This window comes from Aedes aegypti, chromosome 3, assembly GCF_002204515.2.
Source record: "Aedes aegypti strain LVP_AGWG chromosome 3, AaegL5.0 Primary Assembly, whole genome shotgun sequence".
Classification (NCBI taxonomy): Eukaryota; Metazoa; Arthropoda; class Insecta; order Diptera; family Culicidae; genus Aedes; species Aedes aegypti.
Window position 1 is genome coordinate 403,424,565 of NC_035109.1, and position 26,172 is coordinate 403,450,736.

Sequence of the window (26,172 nt, forward strand, 5' to 3'; positions counted from 1 at the left end):
CTTGATTGGACCATGATTTCTCAATGTTTCGACTTCGTCCGGTATTGGGTGCTGTCCGGCTCTGGGGGATCTCCCCCTATAATTTTTCTCTGCATAGAAATTGTTCATATCAAATGAAAATACTATATTTACATATAAGCGTGTTTATATCTCACAAATTATTATTTATCATGGTCTAATCGCTTATAAAAGTGAATCCTGTGACCCAACGATCCTCCCCATTCACAAACATCCCTCCCAGTAACCTTTGTGGAGATGCAGAGGCAAACACGGTCTCCAAATAGCAAAGGTTACACACTTACATTCCTTCCCCCAATCCCACCTGACTGCAAGGACGTGGCCGGCGCCGTTATTGACCATGTATAAATAGAGGCACTGAATTATGCACACTGAAGAAGACTATGGCCAATCCCAGCCGAACTTCTAGTTGATTCTTTGTGCATTTTCACTGATTTCGGTCAATCACGGAATAGCAACCATTGATATGTGTAGTTAGTCTAAGCTAAGCTAAGCTAAGCAAATTAGCATGGAACATTTCATGGCCAGTAAAAAATATTCACATGATAGAGCTTCATTTATTAACTCCTCCGAATGGATTGAAAAATAAGCGAAAAGCTTCATTTTCTTTATGATTTCGTTCTCCATACATAAATAGGAGAAGGTATCGACCCTGATTGTTTTTTTTTAATTTTATGTTGGTAGCAAAGCTCAAAGCTTTGAGCCAACCCTTTTCCAGTAGAGAAGCTAGGCAAAATACAGGACGCTTCGATGCTTACTGACTTTAAAATGGCTTGCTCAATTTTCACCACCTAATTAAAATTTTTCAATCTTGTCGCTCCCTTGTGATGCCTATGCACCTATTCGTTTCCATCATTTGCTTCTATAGACTCCCTTTAGTTTTGCGTCGCATGACCGCTATAGCCATAAAACAAAATAAAATAAAAAAAAGTTCTCCATACACCTAATCTGGATATTCCTAATTTGGCAACTCTCATTAGGAATTAATGTGATTTGCTAATTTAGGAACCGAAGATCAATATCTGGTCGAAACTGAGGTTCTGGTGGATGAAAAAAGATTTCTACTTAATTCCGATATTTTTCATTCATTAAATGGATTGAAAGCTGTCATTTGACGTATTTGCAGTAAATATATATATATTTTTAAAACATTTTTACTTAGGCCTATTAAAACAGTTGCTTCTACTCTTTTCGCAAGTTGTTTATGATTATAAAAAGCACTTCAACCGGAATTATATTTACAGAGAAGTTGTTTGTAGATTTCAGTTCAATAAACATTTTCAATAAATTCAAACATTTTGAACCTTCAAAAAACATGCCATTTGTTAGAAAGAAAGAAAGAAAAACCTTAAAACTATACAACACCTGACCGCATAATTTTCCCGGCTCTCTGGACATTACCTCGAATTCCATTACTCCAACTTATATTACCCCGCATAACCCATTTAAAAATGACACATTATCCCGAATTTCATTACTCTGAATGCCCCATTGTCCTGAATTCCATTACCCTGAATAAATTACCACAAATGATCATGTTGTCATCTGATCTGATTGAGAAAGCGCACTAGGTAACAACAGGGTATCAGCTGTGTGTGTACTGTTAATATTGATATTGGCGCCAAGGTGCTAGCTAGGATATTCCCTATTTATTTTTTCTTCATAAAGCTCTATTGCTTTAGTCATTGTCCTTGAAGCTGTCAACATTTTATCTGGAATATCATTTTCATGTCAACAATGGCTGTGCTTTTGCTGCAAAATTACTTATTGACTTATAGCTTCTAATTTTTTTATCAGGGTTGTTTCCATCTTTCAAATGAAGACTAATGCTATATGACTATATGCTACTACAATTATTAACATTTTGTGCAATGTTAACTTATTTGAAACATTGAGTGTTTAACACTAAATTGTTAATGCTTTTTGTTCAGTGAATGAGGATAGAAACGCTTTAACATCCATATCTGCCATTTATGTGAGTTAACGATGTTAAAGCGTTCCTATTCTCTTTCTCAGTACTGATGACTCGTTTCAGAAGATGAACGATTAAGTATTGGTTTTTATAAAACAAGAAAGTAAGTTGTTAAAAGAATAGTATATAGGGGCGTAATAAAATCAAATTATGGGATCCAAGCAAATGGTTGTGGAGATTTGCGGCGATGGGCCATTCTAGGTAACAAATTATTTAAGGTGATGAAATTCAAGGTAATGAAGGGTCATTCGGGGACATGGAATTCGTGATAACGCCATACGAGGTAATGGAATTCGGGAATATGCCTTAGAGTAATTACCCCATGTAAGTTTCACTGAAACTAGATTTTTACCAAAAGTGAACTATGCAGTTCACTGCTTAAGTAAAATCCGAACTATTGGTTGCTTGGGATACTAGTTCCAGAATGCTCGTGATTTACCAAAGTACATTCGAAAGCTTTATATGTGGGTGTAATTTATTTTGCAAAAATTGAGATGAATCACTTTATTCACGTTCTAAGGAATACGGAGCGCAATTCAAATCAAATCACAATCTGGTGATACGCTGATACGTTTATTGTAATTTTTATAGCCATGAATCACGGGTGGTGTGGTGGGTTTAATTTGAAGAAGGATACGTTTATTATATTATTTAAAATATAACCATTTTAAAATAATACTTTCTTAAATTATGGCTTCAGTGTTACTACTTCAAAATACCCATTCTTCACATAGTTTTTCGTATTTTATGGAAGCTCCAATGATTCGCTTATGAGTGTTATAAATACGTAATTACATTAGGCTGAGGAAAAAATGGTTGGAAATACGCTCATTTCAAAATTTCAGCTTGATTCTTCTATAATACGGCTATGTCTTACAACTATTGGGAATTTCTGAATGCATCCTTTGGGCAAAATGTTCTTCATATAGAAAAGGTATTACTTTTGTGAACATGTTGTGACGGTATTTCGGTACGAAAATTCAGAAAAAAATGGCAGTTTTATTAAACACTTTCTATCTTTTACTATCAGATCAGTAATAGCATGAATGCAAGTTGCCTTAAATTTGTATTGAGTCATTATAATTCAATACAAATTTAAGACAACTCTTCTGCATCCGGTGCATACAAAAGTCATAAATGTCATGTACTTGCCTTTAAATATAAAAAGGAATATTAAATTGTCAATTTTATCTTTACGTAATAAATGAACGCTGCAAAATATTTAATAACAGAACTGTTACTTTGAATTACAGTACTGGACAGAATAAAGAACGCATTGGCTCTTTTTCCGTACAAAATGGTCAAGTTTGGAAGTCTGGGTAAATGTCATTGCACACTGTTTTTGTAGCTGCTCTTACTCATTTTTCAGCTTTCTGATGGTAACAGCCGGAACAGGCGCAACTAATCATCAGACATGGTCCCTTTTCTTTAGAGGTAATAGATCGCATAGGACTAACATAACTTTACAATGTTTGTTTCGATAATATCTATGAACCAATAATAATTGCATACTTTCTTACAGGGATATATCATTACCTCAAAAGTGTCCCAAATCGATTGATCAATCTAATGTGTAGGGACAACAGAAATTCGCGATTCCGCGGAAGCCGCAAAATTCGCGGAATTTAGTCTTCGTCGTAAAATTAGGGGAATTCCTCGAAATCTAACTAATTTGGAAAATTTAGATGAAAATCACGGAGAATTCCAGTTTTTTGCTTATGAAAATGGTTTATTCATTCTTCTTTCTGGCGTTACGTTCCCACTGGGACAGAGCCTGCTTCTCAGTGTTCTTATGAGCACTTCCACAGTTATTAACTGAGAGCTTACTATGCCAATGACCATTTTTGCATGCGTATATTGTGTGGCAGGTACGAAGATACTCTATGCCCTGGGAAGTCGAGAAAATTTCCAACCCGAAAAGATCCTCGACCGGTGGGATTCGAACCCACGACCCTCAGCTTGGTCTTGCTGAATAGCTGCGCGTTTACCGCTACGGCTATCTGGGCCCCCCAGATGGTTTATTCATCTATTAGTCGAAATTATATATAAAAAAGTTTAGTTATAACTTGGACGTTTTTCTGGCTTGCTATATCAGTTTTTAAAATTTGCATCACTCTGATATTAAATTAATCATCTTGTTTTTTTTTTTAAATAAAAACTATATACAATAAAATTCTGAGAAATTTCCACATATATGGACTCATTCAAGATTTTCTCAAACTTGCTGTAAAAACACATATTAGAAACAATTGCGAGAGTGAGACAGAGTTGAGAGTGAGATTTGTCACTTGAAAAATGATTTCAAAAGGTCTCCACATCGTTACGAAGCTATACAATACATCATCGATATCTCGTCATCGATCTAGAACCAAGAATTAACTATTTTTCTTACAAGTTCCGTCACGTATTCTAACCACAGACAATTTACGTCAGGGTTGCCTAACGTCGTTTTTTGCGGTCCGCGAAAAGTTCAAAGCTTATTGACTGCTTCACCAACTTAGAGTAAAATCGAATCAAATTATTCAAATATTTAATTCAATTTTGAGCTAATATTTCTATTCAATAATCCATTACATTATATATCTTTAATCTTAAATTTACCTGATTGAATGAATGAGCCTAACAATAATATATATAGTTTTAGACAAATATCGTAGAAAATTGATTTAATCAGGAAAACTTGGGAAGATTAATCAGGGATGTAAATGAGGTTTATAACAGAATCTTGGGTACGATTTCACAGAATCCTACTCCTGGGAGTATTTTTCACAAAGGTAAATTTCTCATAAAATTTGGTACTAGAACCTTATAAATGTGTGGACAGAATCCTCTGTTTTTTCGGAACAGGATTCTAAAATAAATCTTGGGACAAACTCTGAAAATCTAGAGTTTGTTTTCAATTAACTCGAGCAGAATTTCAGATAATACCAGGTTATAGCTCTGAAAAGTTTCAGGAAGAAAATCCTTGGCATCATTCGCACAAATTAAATGCATGATTTATAAATAATCCTGAGCTAGACGACGTTATCCTGGTAAAATTTTCACCAGAATCATAGTCAAGCTCTCTGGTCCAACTCCAATAAAATTTGACCCACCGTATAATATTGTTTTTATGATTTGGAAAGGTTGGATAAGCGTAGTTTACATAAATGTAGAACTGTTTAAAATGAAGCGACAGTTCGTTTGAAACAAATCTCTGAACAGATAATTGATAAAAACTGTGTATAATTACTACCGGAAAGCTAAACATTACATATCATTTGCAATTGGATTAGATGGACAAATTGATGTGAAGATTTGCGAAAAAGTTACACGTCTTCTCAGTGAGAATCGAACTCACGACTCCCTGATCTCTAGTTGGGGCGCGTTACCACTACGTCATGAGAGGACTCATGAACGCAGAAGTTAACCTGAATTCGATTTCAGCTCAATAATCACGTGGTCCTTTTTCGCAAAGTACACCTCTTTCGGAAGAATTAGATGCCCATCCAAACACAACGCTTTCTATATATATCCAATGCCTAGCCCGAGAGCGCATGGATGGGCATCTAATTCTTCCGAAAGAGGTGCACTTTGCGAAAAAGGACCACGTGATTATTGAGCTAAAATCGAATTCAGGTTAACTTCTGCGTTCATGGATCCTCTCATGGCGTAGTGGTAACGCGCCCCAACTAGAGATCGGGGAGTCGTGAGTTCGATTCTCACTGAGAAGACGTGTAACTTTTTCGCAAATCTTCACATCAATTTGTCCATCCAATCCAATTGCAAATGATATGTAATGTTTAGCTTTTCGGTAGTTGTTAAACTTCCACTCGGCTGGTTAGCCGTAAACCACGATTCATAATTAAAAACAAGTGTGTATAATTCTTATTCATAAACATTTCCAAGTAACAACAATTCGTATTGTAACTCATAATCATTGATTTGAGCAAAACAGTCTGGAAAAATTATCCTAAAATATCAAACCTTGTATTAGCATTTGTAGACATACTTAATTTCTAAAGAGTTTGATTTTCTAAATAGCAATACTACAAATGGATTAAAAAAAATCTGCCAATTTCAAAACGTGCTTCGGGCGAACATCTAAAACATAAAGGACAAAAGAAAACACTGCCATACTGTGCGACTATATAAAATTACATATTGCTATTGCCTGTCAAACAATGATTATCCATATTTTTTTAAGACAACGACACGTTAATGCTTTTAAAGGACGATTTTGTCCTTTGAAGGAAGCACCACAACGGACTAGCATGTAACGCTCAAGTTGCACAGTCGAAATATTTTCTTCCGAAAAAAATTCCGGACTGAAGCGGGAATCGATCCCACACCCCTTGCCTCGATGCGATGCAGATTAACACTAACCGCACGGCCACAAAGCACACGTTTATTTAGGAAATATATATTTAACATGCATTTTTATTATATGTATTGCCATTTTTTCAAAAAATTTTAGAGAAAGGGAGGGCAAGTCCATGTTTCGGGAGGCTAGGCTTATTTACGTCAATGGATGGTGAACGCAGAATTGAAAATAGCACTGCGATATTGCTGAACAAAAGGTTTGTCTGACAAAGTTCAAAACTTTTTCAACTGCAAATGTAAGCGAGTAGTGCTTCGTGAAGCCCAAACGGGACGGTTCGATTTTTGCGTCGTCGGAAAGGTTTTGTTCTCGGTTTCGCGCGTGTTTTCGTTGCCTGAGAACTTCTTTTTTCCCTGTTTTCGCGCGTCTTGCTGGGTAGTGCTTCGTGAAGCCCAAGCAGGATGGTTCGTTGATGCGTCGTCGGATAGGTTTTGTTCTCGGTTTCGTGCGTGTTTTCGTCAACGGAGAACTTCTTTTTTTCTTGTTTACACGCGTCTTGCTGGGTAGGTATTTGGGAAAGCCCAAGCAAGACGGTTTGTTTTTGGGACGCCAAGAAGTTTTTCTGTTCGCACTGTGTGAGTGCGAAGAGATATTTGTGTTCAGTCGAGGATGGATTACCAACTGGTGAGTTCGTTTCATGCTTATGATAACACATTTTTTCTTGAAAGCGTAACTTTTATGTAATATCGAAACAAACTTTGTATGGTTCGTCACTATAAATGTCGGCATCATGCTTGTTTTATACAATTTCAATATACATATATTTTTCTCTTTTTGACATTATTAAATATCTTTTGAATTGTTTGACATTGTGAATGTTGACGTATTTTTTGAAACTTCACCACCTGTTCGACATTATAGATGTTGACGTATTTTTTAAAATCTTCTACCAAAAACTTCTCGAGACAATAATACAAAACTAGCTTTAAATATAAGTCGTATATTTCCCCCTAGTTCATGGATCGCATCACCGACCAAAGGTGACTCCCAGATCTTTTCCTCCCTCACTAATAAACACCCTTCCCGTGGTGATTGTGGCGATGCAGAGGTATTCTCGGTCTCTAGAAGCAACAATCATTACACCCTAACATTCCTTTCCCATCCCAACTGACTGTAAGGACTTGGCCGGCGCCGTTATTGATCAATAATATTAGATCTGCTAAAATTGCACTTCGAGAGTAAGCGGAAACTCCCATCCCTTATTCATTTGGATCGTAGTGCAATTCTTACCAGTTCCGATCAATCACGGAGTAGCAACCATTGACATGTACACTGTACAGTCAGTCTATGCTATGCTCTGCTATGCAAATGTAAGATACATCTATCTTCCATACGATACCACTAAGTTTCTCATGTGTGTCAAGGAAAATATGAAAAAAATACCTAAGATTTATGAAAAATGGCTTTTTCTTCAACTGTTTAGCCTGTTAACCTACGAATATTTCATAAATTTAAGTGAAACTGAACGTTTCTCGTCTAGTTGTGACATATTTAATCAAACAACAACAACAACAATTTTGAATCAAAAGAATTTTACCGATGGCGATCTGGTTTCAGCAAGAATTACACATAGAAGTTGAGCAAAAATACAAAAATATTCACTGCTTAAATGAGAGTTTAAGGATTTAGCCAGCATTTGTTCCTGATCGAACCACTGCGTGTAGGCCGGAGCAAGCAATCATAACCGGAGGTGGGATTGAAAATGTGATTGCTTTTTATTGTTGTAGGTATTTTTCTTTCCGGTGCTTTCCTTTTCACATGCCGGTGTGGCGCTTTTCTGTTTTTTTTTCGCTTTTGCGTTTTCCAAGCCAGCTGACACACAAAATGCCGGTAAAAATGTTCGACTTTGATACCCTATAGTTCGGCTTCGCAATCGTTGTAACCGGCAAGTTTTCGATGTTTGGGTGTGATCGGTGATAGCGAATTCATTTATTTCTCTTTAATTTGTTGCTATGCCATTTATTTGAAATTTTTAGCAACAGCTTTCGTTTGTTTAATTATATACAATGGTTTCCTTTCGAGTTTTTTCAAAAAAGTTAAAGTTACACAAAATCGTGCTTTTTTGGACAAACAGTTCTTCTTCTTCTTTCTGGCGTTACGTCCCCAATGGGACAGAGCCTGCTTCTCAGCTTAGTGTTCTTATGAGCACTTCCACAGTTATTAACTGAGAGCTTACTATGCCAATGACCATTTTTGCATGTGTATATCGTGTGGCAGGTACGAAGATACTCTATGCCCTGGGAAGTCGATAAAATTTCCAACCCGAAAAGATCCTCAACCGGTGGGATTCGAACCCACGACCCTCGGCTTGGTCTTGCTAAATAGCTGCGCGTTTACCGCTACGGCTATCTGGGCCCCGACAAATGGTTATTGAAGTTTTTTTCACATGTGTTAAATCAGGTGTATTTTTCAGCATGTGTTAAAATTACACTCCTGATGTGTTTGTGTGATTTTGTTTGAATGGTTTGTTTTGTTTAATCGTGTGAAGCCTTAAAATCATGACAGTAAGTTTCTCACATCGTAATCGCAAGTATATTACACTGCCAATAAAGACATAACTGTCCCATATGGAAAAAAGTAGGCATTGAGAAAACAGCGCTAAAAGATAGAAGTTTGCCTTCTAATACAAATACTCATACACAGATAACTCATTTTGCTTCTCTAGATCAGTAAAAATATAACCTCGAACTCAACTCATGTTTTGAACTAGTTTTTTGGGTTGAAAGTTCATATAGAGACTGTAATGCCTTTATTTTTCAACATGGTACAACACCGAATTCATTTTATTCCACAGCATTTTCAAACAAAGTGTTTTAATTTTCATATGCATTAAAACATGACTGTTGCGATGTATTGGTTCGAAAATACATACAGTATTGGACAAAACATTTGCAACTTTTTCGATTTATCTCAAAATCTGATAGCTCCACACAAAAATTGTCTTTAGCAAACTTGTTCATCTCATTAACAGCTACAACTTTGCGGAAGACACCATGCAGCTATTCCTTCAAAATGTTTAGTTATGTCAATTATAAAAAATCGTCAAAAAATTCACATTAGTCAAACCGTTACTGCTTTTGACCTTGTGATTGGAAAAATGACTCAAAAATATATGTTGAAATTCAAGTTATGTCTGATGTTCTGCCAAAATTTCATTCAAATCGGTCCATAAATAGCTGAGATATAGCTTACCAAAGTTGGTAATTTTGTATGTAAAATCGAAAAAGTTGCAAATGTTTTGTCCAATACTGTATGGGCAGATATGCTTTTATGGGCAGTACAATAGTTGCATAAGAATAGGCTGTAGTAGAGACGAAAGATTGTTAGGACTTCAAATCCAGGACATTTAAAATGACCTCCAATATTCGATATCATCTAGTTGAAATACCTGTTAAAGTTTTACAAATGCTGTAGATCACGAAATGTTGCCAATATAATGCTTTAAATGATTCATGGACTTATTTAGATTATGGATACGAAAAAAGAACCAAATAAAAAAAAAATGTTCAGAGTATCCTGCAGGAATTCATGCAGTTAAGCTGCTGTCGATCTTGTGAATCGATACAATAGTAAATGTCTTAATAACCGATAATACCGAACTGAGCTACGAAACCCAAAGTGGATCATGGATCTGATAACTTGTCTTACCCTATAAGTTTAGTTATAAAAAAGACTACCACCATCAACTGCCGATACTGACATTTTAATAACGCACTTTTTTGTACTTGATGATAATATTGAGAATCACGTTCAGAAGCACTGCAAAAATTTGAAACTACTTGGCTCGTCTTTAACTTTCCCTGTCCTTACCGTTGCGATGAATCTGAGTCATTCGCTCACACGTCGTGTTGTCGTAAATCTACATATATTTGCATATATAGTATAACCGGTGGAAAAAAAATGATGTTTTGATTTTGAAGCACGTTTATATGAATGCGATGAAGTGAAAGTAAAACACTCAATATTTGCGAATGAAAAATGTATCGCTATAAAAGTCATTAAGGTATTTAATTTGTTCAATATAATTAACTGATGTTGCATAACAGCATAGATATTTCCAGCTATTTTTTAAAGCATGCTTGTTTCCGTACATGCTAAGATTAGATTTTTAGGTTGAATTTTTGTACGATTATCAGGCTTCGAAACAGCAAGTGCACAATTTGATTCAAATTAAAAATATGTATTCATGACAACGTATGAGACAGTGTTTTTGTAGCTATCCGCAGTAATATATAGCAATAAATCTATCAACGGCAGGAATATAAATAAACATCCGATTTACCGCATAATCCTCAAGCCTATTTGTACATACTGAGCCAAGCTTTCCACAATTTTCACAACTGATCGGATCATTTTTAAATCAAACGATTAATTACTGCCAGTTTGGCAAATAGCTCTAAAATTCCTACACCCAAAAAACGGCATTGGCTTTCATTCAACCCGCAGCGCCACAGCATGGTTCATGCCATTAACATTGGAGTCGCTGCATAAAAGAAAAACGCAGCTATAATAGTGAAAGAAGTGAAATGATTGGACACACCGAACTTGTTCACCGTTTGCCATCGTGAAGTTTACCTGTAGGTGAGGGAACGGGTGAGGAAAAAAAAAAAAGAAAATTTACCAATCCGAAAGTGATCTTTACCGTTAATAGCTGACAGCAGTGGCAGTTTTACGGGAAGTGTTGTTCACTCGTTTTTGTCAAATCCGGCGATTTCGGTGTAAGTAGGGTTTCCCTGACAACGGCTGTTTATTTGGAAACCGAAAATACGCATCACGCGCGTCACGTCGACTGATAAGCGCAAATTTTTAACCGCACACACCGCGCTTCTTCACAGTTGAAGGTTATTATCGCGTCTAATCGAGTTAGCCTTGCCTGTTCACTTCAAAACTCACAAAGCCGTTTGATTATCGCACGCTCTCACTTTGTGTGCACATCTAGCCTACTGCGACGAGACAAACGATGACGAGAGGTCGATTGTTTAAGCAATTTGTTAGCATATCAAAAGCTACACATTTTCGTTCGACAGAGTAAACACTACTGCTTCCGAAGCTTGCAACTTTAGTTCACTGCTGTATGGTGATCTTCCAGTTCCAGCTCTACCGAGATTCGCTTGCATACCGTTGCAGTTGACGTGACAACTTTCCCGCATCGTCGCACATTCAATGCATATTAGGGGATATACGACCCCCTTTCACCCACTATTTCCGGCGCACCTTCACCTTTCACCACTTTGCAGTGCCACGAACCGAGTCACGTTTCAAACACACCTTCAGCCACTGACTCTTGCACTACTGTAGAGAGATATCACATCATGATCCACTCGCTCATTCGGTGTACGGTTAGGTCACAAACTCGATTCGTATGCACTTCTATCAACCCTGTCAGGTACCGTATTCTAGACAGGGCTCAGGGCAAGAAAAAAAATCCGGGAAGACCGACTACCCGCTAGATGTAATACATTTAAACCAGGAATGCTACCGCCGTTTGCAACTCTCCTGAATGACCCATCAGCTGAAGTACAAGCACACTAAACGCGATTCGCTAATCCGGTCTGGTCGAGAGCCACTTCGAAACTCGTCTCGTTACCCAAAAGCTCGCAGAGATCACCTCGGAGAGACTCGCTCAACCTGCAAAAACAGACAAACAGACAGTAGACACAGGCCATGCCAGGTCGAGTAGTGTTGCGTTGCGTCGTCCGTAGCGTGGATGTCGTTGTTGTAGGGCAACCCATACCAAAGCACTACAACAGAGCGCAGCTGTTTCCCAGTGACGACGATCATCGAGTGTAAAATTGTGTCCCAATATGGACTAGCTGCCTACATTTTGTAGGTGACTTGTTTTGAAGCTATGTGTGCGAAGAGGGGTTTACACATCGAAGTAGCTCAAGTGGAGAAGCGGCTCTCAACGGCCACTGAGCACGTGAGACGAGGTGACGCGCCAGAGCAGCACAGAGAGCATTGGGAAAATTGAGCAAGTTACCTTTGTTTTGTGTATCATTTTCGCAGTTTGCTTTGATGTGCAACAGAGGTGTTCAGGTTTCTGCGCTTTCGAGTGGTCGAGTGGCCAAGTGTCGTTGTCCTGCTCGCCAGCGTTTCCACATTTTAGAACGATAACCGCATCCGACATATGGTAAACGAGGTTTGAAGATGGTTGCGTCAAGATATCATTGTAGCTAGAAGGCACAAATTTAATATTACGACAGAATACGCTTCGACTGTTTCTGATCGTTGCCTTAAATTTACAAATATCACATGATGCATGCGTTTATCAGCAGAGGGCGTAATTGTTTTAAATTATCTTCACTTCTTGTGCTTGCTGCATGGTAATATCTGTTGCAATTGGCATTTGGAAGCGTAACATAGATTTGGAACTGATGTGGTGGTCACAAAATGGTAAATTGATCAATTTAATACTTATGTTATGTAAATATATTTTCTTGAATGATCTTGATAAATTTTGTAATGATGCCGTAGAAGTGAATGCGGCTTAGGCTGATTCAATATTTAAAAATGTTTGAAAATACAATCTCCCATATTTTTCTTACCGTAAAAATAGTGTTCTGTGAAATTTTCAGGTTTTTCGATGGTACACAAATTATGTCACGCTAAATTTCAACTTTTTCGACCCCCTCCCCCCCTTTGTCACACTTTTTGTATGAGTCCTCCGAAAATTTTGTATGGCTTGTCACGCTTGGCTGGACCCCCCCCCTTGGAGCGTGACGTAATTTGTGCATGACCCCTGATTTAAAAATGGTCCAAAGACAATGTAGGTTTGTACTGTAATGTAACTACAAACTTATCATTCAATAGCGAAAACTCATTCTTTGAACCTTATTGAAGGATGTTGCTTAAGAAACAAAACCCTTTTGAGCTAATTTTGTTTGGGATTGTTGAAGATGTTTGCAGAACAATAATCCACATGGATATTTCCTCTCCTATCCTTCAGATTGAGTTACTCTCTTCAGCATTTTTTTTTATTATTGTTTGAAGAATGATATTTTACTCTGGGATGCTAGATTTATACTTATATTACAGCACTAACGTATTTAGAACATTTTTCAAAATTTCTCCATAGTCAATTCCATATAAACCTACATTGACTTTGAGCCACCTTTGAATCACCTAGAAAGTTGAAAATTTCACAGAACACTGTTTTTATGGTAAGGATGGCAAGAAACTGGATTTTCAATAATAAATCTTCGAGCTGGATTTTCAAACTTTATTAAATGTTGAACCACCCTAATGTGATTATTTTCATACTTCATCTTAACACTTCGTTAAGCCTTTAGAATAATTCCTACAAGTTTCAATAATTCTATATTTTATTCATTTAAAGCGTATAATGTGGAATTTATACTATAAAAAAACGACCGAATATCTAGTTTGAACGAACTTATGTTTGACTCATTACTTTCCACAACTGTTGTTCGCATTATTGTTCCGCTTTTTAATGATTTTCCTATTTACATGGGACAATAGGGTTCTAATTTTTTTTTTGAATAAATCGTGTTTTTATTAGATAACACGATAGAGCATGTTCTTGTTAATATTTTGGCCTATTATCCAGCTCAAATTACGGAATCTGACATTTAGGAAATCTCAAAAACTAAAAACATTTTTTTTTAAATTGAATCAATGAAAAACATTTATAAATTGAATTAACATGGGATTCTGGGCTAAACTTAAGGATTTGGTACCAAAATTGGGACAGGGCTTAACGACCCTTTTATAAGTAATGGCAGTCTAACTGTTCGAACCTTCGACGCAAGTAAACGTAAATTCCACAGCTATGGACGAACGCTACATATATCATTGGTCTCCAATCTATTCGTATGTGTTTTCCAGATCTGGCTTGAGAAACAATTGAATTTAAAAGTTTTATCTGTATATAAAAATGGGCAATAAAACTTTGACCGCGCATGATTTTAAAACGGATCATGCAATTTGCACCGAGTTTGCTTCATAAGATTAGTTTCCACGCAAAGGAAAGTTTATGCCAGAGGTTTCTAAACTATTCAGAGTAGCGGCCCCCTTTGAGATTCTACATGCGTCCCACGCTTCCCTCACTTTCTTCTTTCAGGTGCTACGTCCCAATTTGGACAGAGCCTGCTTATCAGCCTAGTGTTCTCATGAGAACTTCCACAGTTAAGGACTGTTCATTTAAGTAAGTGGACACCTAAATATTAACATTTTGGTGTGAAAATTCCATAAAAACAAATACAATTTTGTTTCAGTGTGTACCCAAGTGTTTATTTTGACAGTAGACAAAAGTTGACATAAAAAATTATAAATTCCAAGCGATGGGTCGAATTGACATGGCGACTCGCAATTTTTTTCTGCACAAATGGTGTACAGAAAAACTGTCGTTCCGAGATTCGGCTAAAATCGCGAAGTGTCCAAATTGAATTTTTTTCAACGCTTTGGCCAAAACAGATATTCCTGACGACGTACGATACATCCCAACAGAAAAATTCGGGAAAAATGATTTGTTATGGCAAGCAATTTGCTCCTGCAGTATGAAAATACTACATATTTCACGACGGGTTCAATCAACAGCGAAAATTACAGAACTGAATGCATTAAAAAATTGCTTCTGCCCATCTACTGAAAGCATACCATGCCTCCATTGTTTTTGCCAGACTTAGCATCGGCTCTTTATGCTTCAGCTACTTTGGATATGATCAAGAAGGAAAAAGTCGAATTTGTAGAAAAATGTTCGAATCCATCAAATTGCTCAGAACTTCGCCCCATTGAAACATATTGGGCAATAATCAAACGACATCTTAAGAAGGATGGAAGAGAAGCAAGCTCCATCGATTTTTTCAAGAAAATGTGGTCACAACGAACAGCAGCACAACGAAAAGTTCCGAAAAAAGTTGTGCAGAACCTTATGGGAGGTATAATGAGAAAAGTAAGAGCATTCTCCAGCAATGCTCAATAAATGTTCATATTTATGTGAATTTGGTCGAAATTACGTTGATTTCCATGTATTTTAGGTAAACTCATGAATTTGTTCGAAAATAAACAGTTTACTGTGAAAAACACGTGTCCACTTTCTTAAATGAACAGTAGGCCGTCCCTTATTTTATGAAAATGCGAAATGTTATGAGTTCGTCATTGTAAAGTGCTCGTTTTGGTAAGAAAAAAATCAGGTAAAAATTTGAAGTCCGTACATGGACGCTAGGTGGTCCCCCAACGGACCTGAAGGTATTAGGAGTAGATTACCCCGTGCGCAAAATCGAGCTCGCTGCTCTAGTGCACGCAGCATGAGTATGAAATGCCACCAATAACAAATTGTTCTGCGCGCGTTGATAATCAGCATAGAAGTTTGTTTTCTTTGGGATGATTCAAATATTACGTAACGCAAAATTTGCCAATTTTAGACCCTCTCCCTCTCCCACATAACAACTTTTGTATGGAAAAATTAAAATTTTTGTGTGGACCGTAACACTACGGAAGACTCCCTCCCCCTGTCGCGTTACGTAATATTTGAACGATCCCTTTGAAGTTATGAATTTTATGTCAGAGTGCAGTGTTATGAAGATATCCACAGTATAAAATATTATTTAACCTCAAATTATATGCTGATTATCGTTTTGTTACTAGTGGCTTTTCGTACTCATGTTGCGTACACTAGAGCAGCGAGCTCGATTTGGCGCACGGGGTCATCTACACCCAATACCTTTAGGGTCGTTGGGGGACCACTTAGCGTTAACGTACGGACTTCAAATTTTTACCTGATTTTTTTCTTACCAAAACGAGCACTTTACGATGACGAACTTTTAACATTTCGCATTTTCGAAAAATAAGGGACGGCCTAATGAACAGGCCTTATTAACTGAAAACTTTCTTAGACAATTGGAAATTGAATATCGCGTGTCAGGTACGAAGATTATCTACGCCCTAAATTTCCTTTTCGAAAAGATCCTCGGAGGATTCGAACCCAAGGCCCTCAGCTTGGTGTTGCTGAATAGCTGTGCGTTACCGCTATCTCAGTCTTCTCGAAAAATCTATTTTTGAACGTTTTAGAAAACTCAAATTTTATCTAGGATTTCTTTAAATTATAATCATAACCCGTCATGTACCTAGTATACGTATCATTAAAAAGCTCACAGGATATACACACCGCGAGCATGGAATATCGACGTGCCAATGATGAATGAGGGTGAGATTGCGCTTGAGATAAGTCAGGCAACTAAAATAAGAAAGAAATTGAATCAAAATGATACCAGGAGTATATCGACGAAATTTCCAAGCAGGATTGCCATGGAAGTAACCAATCACAACAGATTATTTAATTTTGACAGTAATTTATCATAGCTTGTACTTTTTATTGGTCACATATTTTTATTATTTTATTTATTTATTTTAATTTTCAAGATTTTGAGAAGAACCATTCGATACACGCCTAAAGGTCATAATAAAATTGGAGCAAATGTCAAAATTGAGAAAGATGTCTTCTCTGAAATAATCAACAAATGAAAAAAAAAAAACAAAAAACACACACAGCTTGAAGTAGCTTGCTCGAAGCTTGAAGCTTGATTGGCCGTCCGTGGTCGCTACTCCAGTATTGCCAGATCAGCTGCACTTACACAAGGAATCAACCGGATGAATGTTGGGGATTAACAGACACCCTCAATGTGATCTTCTATTTTTAGGCGACAATGTCGCCTGCCACGTCAGAATGCAGACCAATGAGGGGAAGGGGGAGGAAATGATGAAGCATTAATCTGGCTCCCACAGTAGCCCGTATATACCACTGCGTCTACGCTAGTTCATCGGGAAGGTGTAAGGTGACAGAAAGGCTTGCTGTTTGGTTAGCAGACTGCCTATGTATCAGGCGTTAGGAGAGGCGTGCTATAATGATGGACGAATGGAAGCGTTGGGAAACGGTTGTATCTGGTTCTAGCAAATACTATGAACTGTGATAGATCAACTTATCAACTATGATAGATTATGAGTGGAATATCGAAGCAAGTGAAAGACACAACTACGAAGTGCAAGGAAAGGAACGGGCCTAGGATTGAACCCATAAGCTTCTGCTTACGAAGCAGAAGCGGTAGTCATTGTACCACCCTCCCCGTCTCAAAAACACACACAGCATCAAAAACAGAACAGGTGTATGCTTTTTTATTTGTAGTTTTTTTTTACGGAGAAAACTGTTTTTTGGATCTGCTTAAATTTTACAGGATGTAACGGCGTATCTCAAGAGACAAAAATCCATAAATATCATCAGCAATCCGATGATCATCGTATCAGCAGAACTAAATTAAGAATCCCAGGCATCCTCCAGGGAATGCTACATGGGGTTGACTTATTTCGCATAAAGACGTTTCGCATAAGGACGATTGGTATAATGGACGTTTCGCATAAATCAGTTTTATTTCAAAGAAGGCATATAATTCTCATTATGCCAAATGTCCTTATGCGAAACGTCTTAATGCGATACGCCCCTCCCCCATGCTACACGTATCCTCAAGAAATAGCCCATCAAATCAGAGTAAGAAATTAGTTTAAAACCTAAACCTAAACAATCAAGAATCTACCGAGAACTTTTCAAGCAATTGGACAATAAATTTAGAAGAAAGACTGCAGTGACTTCAAAGATATTGTTAGGCATCTATTAGAGCATGAGAAATGCAACAACGGTTCAATCAAAATCTTTGAATAAATTCTAAAGAAAAATGTCAAGTAAATCAACTTAAGTCCACGAAAAAATTCTCAGGAACTTTTTTTTTTTAATTTCCTCTTGCATCCGGCAGATATCACACCGTTAATTCATAAAACGTCTCGCAAAAAAGTTGGCTTAGCATCTTATTAATTTTTTACAAAAGTTTCAGCCATATATTTTCAAAAACCTGCGATGGAAAACTACTAAGAAGAAATCGTTCTGAGATTTGATTATCCATCAAGTAAAAATAAACTTTGGTTAAATGGATTCGCGGACCACGGTCCACGGACCACCGGTTGGGAACCAATGGTTTACGTGGTAAAAACATAGTAAATTTGACGGGAACATGAGTGCCTAACTTTGGAATTTTTGGTTTCCCATACATTCGGTCTTTAGTAACTTTGTCATGTGACAGTAAGTATAGAATACAGCAGTTCTTTTTTTTAACGAATCTGGAGTTTAACCAATGAGGTGAATCCTTACCCATTTGACTCCTGGCCGATTGGAACTACAGTCAGATATTTTTAGGCGGATTTTTTTTACGTGGTCCATAAAAAAGTATTACATTTTCATGATTTGTCGAGAACTACCGAGATTTTTTTTACACAGTACGCTGTAAAAAACTGACTTTTCTTGGATAACATAAAATCGTCTGTTCAAATTTTGACGTTTCTCATATTTGGTATTACGTCAGGCTCGTCAATTTCCACCATCTTCCATATCGTGTACTACTTTCAAATGATAATTGTCAAACACTTCTTCTTCCAACAGTTTTGGTTCGCAAATATATCACTACTTCGAAGGATGGCAAAGTTGCTCAGCAGGTCAAGGGCTCTTATTACCATAACCATTAGTTGTGAAAATACTTCCAAGTGGCGCTAGTGAGCATTCAATTTTGGTTTCGCAGATTTTTCCGAGACCTGACTAATTCAAAATTGTTCAGTAGGTCAAATACTGTAATTATCCAAGCCTGTAGATTCGAAATTTTGCCACAGCATTAAATTAATGATTTGCATATATCTATAGGCTCAATTAATGACAGCCCTTGATCTACTGAGTGACTTTGCCAATTATGCCACCCTTATTGATCATCAGGATCCAGAACTATCTAGTAAGGACCTTAGAATTTGAGCCAAAATTGAGTAATTGGGCACAACTATGGAACTGCTTAGAATAAACCCAAAACTGAGTTGAATCCCGTCTTCGTGTAGGGATGTCATATCAAGCGTGTGCTAGAATAAGGGCGTAAGTCGTATGATCCTCTTTTCTGTGAATAATGGTGACAAGACGCAAGTTTGTCAGCATTAGGTCTCCTCAGGACGCAAGATTGCATCGCTGCCAAGCGGTCTGAAGTGAAAAAAATGATAACACACCTGTATCTTGTCACGTTTTTTTTACCAGAAGAGAGGATCGATGAATGCGACTTACGCTCTTATTATTGCATACGTTTGATATGTAATATTCAATCAGGGTGGTTCACAAAAAAGTGTTTGTTCCGCTTATTCAATTTTAGGTCAAATTCTGAGTGCCTTTCAAAAACTTTCTGTTAGTCATAAATTTTGCTGTGTGCCGAAATACTTCTAAAGAAATTTTTCCCGAAATTGAAAACTCAACCGTAAGTTCAATTTTCGGAATTACAAAACGACGAAAGTAAGCTTTTAAACTTTCGCAACCTAACCCCTACTTTCACGGCTCTGTTGTATGGAGGGACAAAATTACTTAACCACGAACTAAAACAAAACACTACTTGAGTCAATCGTCCACTGGTACAAAAACGTCGTAAGTACTTGAACAAAACGATGTACCATTTTGTCATGAAGTTTTAGTAGAAAAATGATTTTGGGCACGTGCTACTTGCATGATTTGAGGATACACGTGAAGAAAAATGAAAAAAATGTTGATTTATTTTGAAATACATTTAGAAATAATATTTTAGTCCTTCTCAATTATTTTTCTCCAAACTATTTGAAAGTTACTTACGTCGATTTGAAAAAGTGACCTACAATTGATGAGAGTCCTACATAATGTTAATGTTAAAATATTTTTTTAAAGTTTTCTTTTCGCAACCAGAGTTGTCATGTCTATTATGGCTTGAACCAACCGACGGTGTTTTGAAAAAAACCTGAAGGTCGTAGACACAAAAGACTCCAAATACGATCTTCAGGTACTTTTTTGTAAATTTGAAGTTAGATGACATTTATTGCTGCGTATCTTAGATTCAAGTTTCTTGCTTTCCAAACATTCCCATCGCATGCAATCGTAGCTTGATTGTTAGTTCTGGTGTTGAAGCAAGTTCGTTTTGCGTTTGGCATTGATCCTTATCGAACAATGCCTTCAAACGTTTTCAGCCCTCCGTCACGAGGTTGGTCATCAACATCAAAATTACCGTCGCAGAACGACTAAACAATTTTGGAATATTTTTTACTTATTGAAGCATCTCAATTTTTGGGACAAAATCAGACATTGTTAAACAACCAAAAGTAATGGATGCAAAACGAAAATCAATAATATGCCAATGCTGTTTTCTTACTATGTATCTATACTCGGTTCATTAAGTTTTGAATTTATTGGGAAGAAATAAATTTGTTACAGGTGAAAACGGTGAGTTGTCGAATGGCCATGTCCTTTTCCGAACTGTTCGTCGACAAAAAAATGAATTGATTCTATTCTGTTCAAAAAAAACTTTTCCAGAAATTTACTGTCAATAGTTTGGCCGATATCTAAGAGCATTTTGTCTAGTGCAACTATTGAATTTTTACATTTTCCAGAAGAATATGCCAACTGAAAGTAATAAACATGAATGATAGGATTTTATATGGAAGTTTTTTTTATGAGAATGTAGAAAATTCCATTATTTCATATACTTCTATTCCTAATAATAGTTCTCACTTCATCCATTCTACCAAGAATGTCGAAAACGTTCTTTTGAATAAAATTGCTGCCAATTCGAGAGAAATCTCATTTCTTTGGTGGATCAGTGAGATCTCCATTTAAATTTTGAGCACACTGAAAGAGCTCAGCAAGTTTTTGGGCTTTTCATTTATGTTTATGCTTTTTTTCCACAGTTTTGTTTGAAAACTCAACTGTTAAAATGATTTAATTTTTGCAGAAATTACAAATACCATATTCATTATAGCTTAATTGTGTGTACGTTGTTATCAGGTTCGTCCCACTTGGTTCAGACTGGGTACCACTTCTAGTACTGCATTTGGTCCTTTGGGGGCTGTCCATTAATTACGTAAAAGGTTATGGAGGGAGGCGGAGTTTCAGATTTCTTACGCGTCATACAAATTATTTTTAATTTTCATACAAAAAATCTTACTGTGAAAGGAGGGGGAATTGAAAAACCTTCAAAATTGTCTTACGTAATACGTTAAGAGCGGTTCATCCCTTGGTACTGCAAAAGGTACCCATGAGTACCATCTGCAGATCGCACTACACCTTTCACGGCATTCTAGATTTTGCTCTAGATTTATTTTATGTGCCATAAAATAGATCTGTTTTATGTGCCATAAAATTTCGGGCAACTGCAAGGGACTTGGAGGTTTTTATTGCGTCTTTGTTGTAATTGTCCAATCCTGACGTTTCAAGAGAGAACTCAAGAGCATGTAATGGTTTTCTATAATATCATAGTCATATTTCATTTCACATTTCAGTGCTTCAAGAAATTGACAAACTCTAATGAGTATTCCCCAGCAACACACATGTTATAATTGTGTATTATCAAATGATATATGACCAAAACTAGTCATATATGAGTTAATAATACACAATTATAACATGTGTGTTGCTCGGGTTGTAAATACACAATTTATTTTCCAAATTGACATCCAGATCGATAGAAGTTTCATATCCATCCCGAAAATGCTTAACAGAAAATTTGAAAAGTCACAGGAAAGTGATCCAAATCAAAGTTATCGGAAGTTACCGTGTTTACTAGAATCGATCATATCAATCGTAGAATATCGGCAAAAGAAAAAAAAGAAGTAGTGGTAACCTTACCTACACGCTAAGATCAGTCTACCCAAATATGGGTAAAGTTTACCCATAATCGGTAAAAAGTGCACACACTCATTTTATGGGTAAAGTGGGTTTTACCCATGAATAGGTTAAGTCCCAAAACCCATAAATGGGTATAATATTGTGAGCAAAATTATTGGAAAAGTACCCAAATATGAGTACCTTATTTTACTTTCCTCTGTTGATTTTCAATAATTATATTGATAAAATTAAATGAAATTGTTACAATCATTCTTTTTATACTGATTTTATAGAATATTATATTAGAATAGTGTGGTTAATCATAAACAAGATTAGGAAAAATAACATGTCTTCTGGACACACATTAACCGCTGTTGGTTGTAAAAGGCTGCTACAGTTGAGTGATTCAAAAATCAACTTCTGCATCCGTTGATCTCCAGAAGGCAAAAGGAAAAAAATCTACGATCCAGCATATATCGCCAATGTGAACTGAAACAGATAATAATACAAAAGTACTAATTTTTCTATGTATATTTCTGTTTTTTGCAAACATATCTACTTACCTTAGCTAAATAGTTATTGCACAAATATTTTTAAAGACAGCAACCGGATATCATCACGCCGATTATTGTTGATGTTTAATTTTTCCTCAAATATGGGTACATGAGATTACCCATATTTGGGTAAAGTGACTTTACTCATAATATGAGTGAACTTTACCAATTTTTATTGGTTAATTTTACCTATATTATGGGTTTAATATGAAAAACTCATAAATGGGTGAATCAATTGCCTATTTATGGGTGAACTGATCTTAGCGTGTAGGGTATTTAGTTAAAAAATGTTCTAAGGTCGAGCGAGCGATGAACGATCTAATTGCGTATCAGACGAGTATTTCATTTAACTTTAAATTATTCAGCTGAACCGACTTGCAGGCTAAGTCTACAACCAATGTTAGATCAGATATTTCTTTTTTCAGAATTTTTATGAATTATAATTTATCTTATTAATTCATAATTATTTAGCATCAATATTTTTTTGAAATCTAAACAAAATCGTTTTATTAGATTATTACTCAAAGTATCGTAAGCCATTCATTTAGCAAAATTCATAGTTATACAACGAATGATTTTCAATTTGGAAAGTTTGGTAATGCTCACTTTTAAATACTGTAAAAGGTGAAGTGCTTGTTATTCCATTGTTAGTAGAGCATTTTTTTGTTTTTTTTTTGCGAAAACCGTATTCCTTTTCTATGATTCCTAAGGTCCTATAACACTTCCCCGAATACCATTACCCCGAAAACCATCTCCCCGAAAACCAGTACCCCGAAAACCATTACCCCGAATGCATCGTTACCCCGAATGACACATTACCCCGAAAACCATTACCCCGAATGGCAAATTACCCCGAAAACCAGTTCCCCGAATGCGACACTTCCCCGTAAGTCAGTGATGCACATCAAGAAATTCTTCAAAGACGCTCGCGAATTTGAGCCTAAGATTCCAGCTTTCTCATTCTATGTACGACAAGCGAGGTTTTCCTGGCAGTGTTAAAATAATTGTCGGCGTAATAACTACTAACATTTCTATCAGTAATTTTATATTCTTACAATCATCGGCTGTCCTTTCGAGGTTGTATAATGTCAGAGTGAACGTTTTAACCAATGATTTTCCCTTCTTTGAGTTATAGGCTGTTCTTTCGAGTTGTACTGTTTTAGTTAAAGTTTGAGCGACAGCCGCCAAAAAAAATCGACTGGCACAATTGTCTTGAGCGAAATTCAAAGATGACAGTGACATAAGACGGGCGACCTTGAAAATAAGCTGCTGCATTACTTGTCTGTATTACATCTTGTAGGTATTACAACTTCCAACAAGAGAATTGTCCTTCTTTTAATTACCGGCTATTTTTTCAAAAGTTGCACTTGTAAAGTGATTATCGACATCATAGTTTTTAACGTTTTCATCAATGATTTTTTCTTCTTTTATCATCGGCTGTTCTTTAGCGATGCATTTTTTAAATAGTTGTCAGTATAATAGTCTAATGCCATTCCAGACTATGTTGATCATCAATTGATATAACGCTTTTGAAAGAGGGCGGTAGAGGTCTCTAACATTAACATGTGAAAACGAAATCAGTACCAGCATTAGGGATGGTACACAAATTATGTCACGCTAAATTTCGACTTTTTCGACCCCCTCCACCCCCCTTTGTCATGTGTTTTGTATGAGTCCTTCCAAAATTTTGTAAGGCTTGTCACGCTTGGCTTAACCCCCTCCCCCCCCTTGGAGCGTGACGTAATTTGTGCATGACCCCTTATGAGCAGTTCGAAAAATGAACACAGCCATCCTCACAAAATTCAGTGCACGCCTGTGAGTGAGATTTTGATTCTCACTTGACCCTTAAAGAATAGCTGTTGCTTAAAAGAAGAATAAATCTTTGATAACAAGAACACGAATTCAAAAAAAAATCAAGTAGTAAATTGTATTTCATTAGCGGCTTCCAGGCTAGTACCGATATTTAATATCATTGAGTAGAGTATATTTTGAAGTAGGGAACACTTCGTCATATAGATGAGGAGTTTTCTACTTCCGAATCTCTAGATTTATTTTGTCATATACATTAGCGACAATTTGATAGACAATGACCTCCAACGAACAAGAGAAGACGTGCTTAACATCAACTAATTGTCAAAAAAAATGTATGGTGTTGATTTGTCGAATCTTCATTTTGAATTTTTCGGGGCGAGAAAATTCGGGGTTATGGTCCATTCGGGGAAATGGTATTCGGGGTAACGGACTATTCGGGGTAATGGATTTCGGGGTATTGGTTTTCGGGGTACTTGACCATTCGGGGTATTGACTTTCGGGGTGATGGTTTTCGGGGTAATGGTATTCGGGGAAGTGTTATAGGATCGATTCCTAAGAGTGGTAAACATTGTAATACAAGTTTCCTTTTTGGTCTCTATAAAAAACACACCATTAAAAGCAATAATAGTATCATATTTAGAATAACGAAATACTCACTTATCGGCATCATTCATGTATCTCGTTTTATTAATGATGGTCTTATAAAACGACAATCCGAAAAAGGAGCTTCAAGGATCACCATCGGTCATGGTCTTCCGCAACACACTGATGGTCACTCAAAACAAAAATTGCTAAATCATACAACACACTTCCACCGAACAGAATAGCATTCAAAAATATCGAATACTGACACCCAACGGCCACAACACATGACTACAGCTCCATAAATAATGTGCCCAAAGGGCATCAGCCACTACCAAAAGGCTGCTGCTGCTGCTTCTGTTGCGTTCTCTCGAGAGCAGTACAAACTTGTATCCACCAGGCAACACTACCTATTTCACCACCACAGCCACGAAAAAGCGGCTTGCCGCAGTCACTAAAATAATAAAACAGCAATAACGCTGTGGCCGAAGCCAATCGAAGACTCGCCGCATAAACACTAAATATATTTATTTACAAAGCTCACAAACACCGCACGGTTCTATCGAATCGCGCTTACTCAATTCAAACGAGTCGACGCAAAATAAACCGCAACATTTGCTTAATTATTTGCGTAAACAATGCTATTAACAACAACAACACGATCACTGATGGTGTCTTCTCCGAACGATGATCAAGCTTGATAAGCTGCTCACGAGTAACAATTTTATTACTTTTGATTCGTACCGTTTCAGAAGCGGATGTGCGACATCCTCCTCACAAGTTCTCACTCGGAAACTTCTACAGAACCTCTGTTCGACAAGCGCGACGTTTCTTGCTGACTGCGTTCGCAGCATAAAAACGACAAAATGCACGCACGGCTAACTTGATGCGTACGGTCGACTGGATACATAAGAGTCAGGAAAGCACTCGCCGACGCGACTCGTTCATTCATGCCCTCTTCCGTCCGTTTGAGTACCTTATCCATTAACGATGCCTGAGAAGGTGTGCGGCGGAGTTCGTTGTGGCTTTATGCTCACGTTTGCAGGTAGTGTTGACGTACTCGATCGCGTACAGATTTCCTTCGAATCTAACGAATCTGAGATGATAGTTACTGATTAATGAATTCCTTCTTGATAGATAACAAGACCAGATTTACGTAATAGGGTTGAATCGTCCAGATGAGATTTTTTTATGGGAAAACCTACTTATTTGTACCATAGTT

General features: G+C 36.9%; 1 protein-coding gene across 15 annotated transcripts in view; it reads right to left on the reverse strand.

Annotated features, from left to right (window-relative positions):
* Window positions 1-25,634, reverse strand: part of LOC5564140 (echinoderm microtubule-associated protein-like 2) — a 97,668-nt gene extending 72,034 nt beyond the window's left edge. For 6 of the 15 annotated variants that reach the window (XM_021855610.1, XM_021855603.1, XM_021855602.1 and 3 more), the window contains exon 1: window positions 10,993-11,937. The gene's annotated coding sequence lies outside the window, so the exon portion shown is untranslated. Of the gene's footprint in view, window positions 1-10,992; window positions 11,939-25,025 lie in introns of those variants that run through there. The other 9 variants (XM_021855604.1, XM_021855601.1, XM_021855598.1 and 6 more) reach the window with 4 other exon arrangements.
* Window positions 25,635-26,172: the final 538 nt, after the last annotated feature.